This window comes from Cornus florida, unplaced genomic scaffold (genome assembly GCF_030987335.1).
Source record: "Cornus florida cultivar Cherokee Brave unplaced genomic scaffold, ASM3098733v1 CherokeeBrave_3.0.0_Hap2_Chr06, whole genome shotgun sequence".
Taxonomy (NCBI): Eukaryota; Viridiplantae; Streptophyta; class Magnoliopsida; order Cornales; family Cornaceae; genus Cornus; species Cornus florida.
In genome coordinates, this window is record NW_026775576.1 from 104603027 (window position 1) to 104605411 (window position 2385).

The 2385-nt window shown below is 17.7% G+C and overlaps 1 non-coding gene across 1 annotated transcript; it reads left to right on the forward strand.

Moving 5' to 3' along the window:
• Positions 1 to 404: 404 nt before the first annotated feature.
• On the forward strand, positions 405 to 595 carry LOC132315124 (U2 spliceosomal RNA). Its single transcript, XR_009483571.1, has one exon. It is a non-coding gene; the product is annotated as a U2 spliceosomal RNA (small nuclear RNA).
• The last annotated feature ends 1790 nt before the right edge of the window (positions 596 to 2385 follow it).

The window sequence follows — 2385 nt, forward strand, 5'->3', positions numbered from 1 at the left end:
ATTCTCCAACTATTAAACTTGTAATTATTCTATTTTAAAAGCCTTGGATTTCTAAAATTCTTCACACAATTAACTATTTTTTAAAATTAATACTCCGTATTATTTTGGGATGTCAATTAAACAATAAACTATTTTGTTTTACTCGGTTTTAGTGTGGTTTTATAATTATAATGTATGCATTTTCTTTTTTTGTCGTAATCGTAGCATTATAAATTTTGTTGATAGGAAAGAATCCAAGTTTTTCTTCCAAAATTTCCCTTGGTAATATTCTATAAAACTCAAAATTACCTAATATAAAATTAAAATTAATTCAAATTAACAAAATATAAAAATAGTTTAATTCAAATTAAAAAAGATTATATGAAAGCCTCTTATAAAACTATAGAGTTAAAGAAATAATAATCACACCTTCTCGGCCTTTTGGCTAAGATCAAGTGTAGTACTAAATTTTTTTGGGTCATCCGCCACCTCTTTCCTATGACCTGAAAATGTTAAATATAAGGAGTGAGCAATCTCCTTTACTATAGTATATTTATTAGTTATCACAGGGCTCATCGATCTTCTTCTTCAATGATGAAGAGACAAGGATTCTTTTAACCAAAAAAAAAAAACTTTGAGGTCATCAAATTCATCTATGCGTAAACTCTAACACAAATTACCTATTTATCTATTTATTATGAATTTTTTACTAAAAGAAAATCTAATTAGACAATAATTATTAATATAAAAAATATTTATTAAGAATTATTAATATAAAAAGTATTTATTAAATGATATAAAAAGAGTTTTTATAAAAGAAAAAAAAATTTATAAAACTCTAAAATCTACTTAATAAAATTCAAATTAACCTATTTATCTATTTATTATTATAAATTTTTAAATAAAATAAAATCTAATTAGACAAGAATTATTAATATAAAAATATTTATTAATTGATATATAAAGTAAAATAATTTTTTTTCTAAAATTCTACAGCAAATTAGCTTTCTAGACAAGGATATATTTAAAGAAAATAAAATAATTTCTATTAAACTCTATCACAAATTACATATTTTATTTTTAATAAAACTCTATCACATTAGATAAAGATATATTTAAAGAGTTTCTATAAACTCTAACACAAATTATCTATTTATTATGAGTTTTTTAATAAAAGGAAATCTAATTACACAAGCATTATTAGGATAAAAAATTATTTATTAATTGATATAAAAAGAAGTTTGAAAAGAGTTTCTATAAAACTCTAACACAAACTACCTATTTATATATTTATTTTGAGTTTTTATAAAGGAAATCTAATTAGATAAGAATTATTAATATAAAAAATATTTATTAATTGATATAAAAAAAGTTTTTTAAAGTGTTTCTATTATACTGTAACACAAATTACCTATTTATTTATTTATTATAAATAGATTTCCAGAAAATAAAATAATTTCTATAAAAGTCTACCACAAATTATATATTGTATTTTCTTTAAAACTCTATCACATATAACCTGTATTTATCTATTTATTATGAGTTTTTTAATGAAAGAAATTTAATTAGACAATGATATATTTAAAGAAAATAAATATATATTTAAAGAAAATAAAATATTTTTTTTATAAGAGTTTATATAAAACTCTAATACAAATTACCTATTTATGTATTTATTATGAGTTTTTTAAAAAAAGGAAATATAACTAGACAAGAATTATTAATATAAAAAATATTTAATAATTGATTTTAAAAATAAAATAATTTTTCTAAAACTCTACCACAAATTACCTTTTATTATGAGTTTTTTAATATAAAAAAATCTAATTAGACAAGGATATATATATATTTAAAGAAAAAAAATAATTTATATAAAATTGTACCACAAATTACATATTTTATTTGTAATGAAACTCTATCACATTAGATAAGAATATATTTAAAGAGTTTTTATAAAATTCTAACACAAATTATCAAAACTTTACCACAAATTAACTATTTTATTTTTTTTAAAACTCTATCACGTATAACCTGTATTTATCTATTTATTATAAGTTTTCTAATAAAAGGAAATCTAATTAAACAAGGATATATTTAAAGAAAATAAAACAATTTATATAACTCTATCACATTAAACAAGGATATATTTAAAGAAAATATATAATAATATAATAATACATATAAATAAAATATAAATGTTAAAGAATTTGAACATTTCAGTATTTATTTTTTAATATAAAAAATATTTATTAATTAATATAAAAAGAGAACTCTATCACATATAAGTATATAACCCTTCTATCTATTTATTTATTATGAGTTTTTTAATAAAAGAAAATCTAATTTTACAAAGATATATTTAAATAAAATAAAATAATTTCTATAAAACTCTATCATAAATTACCT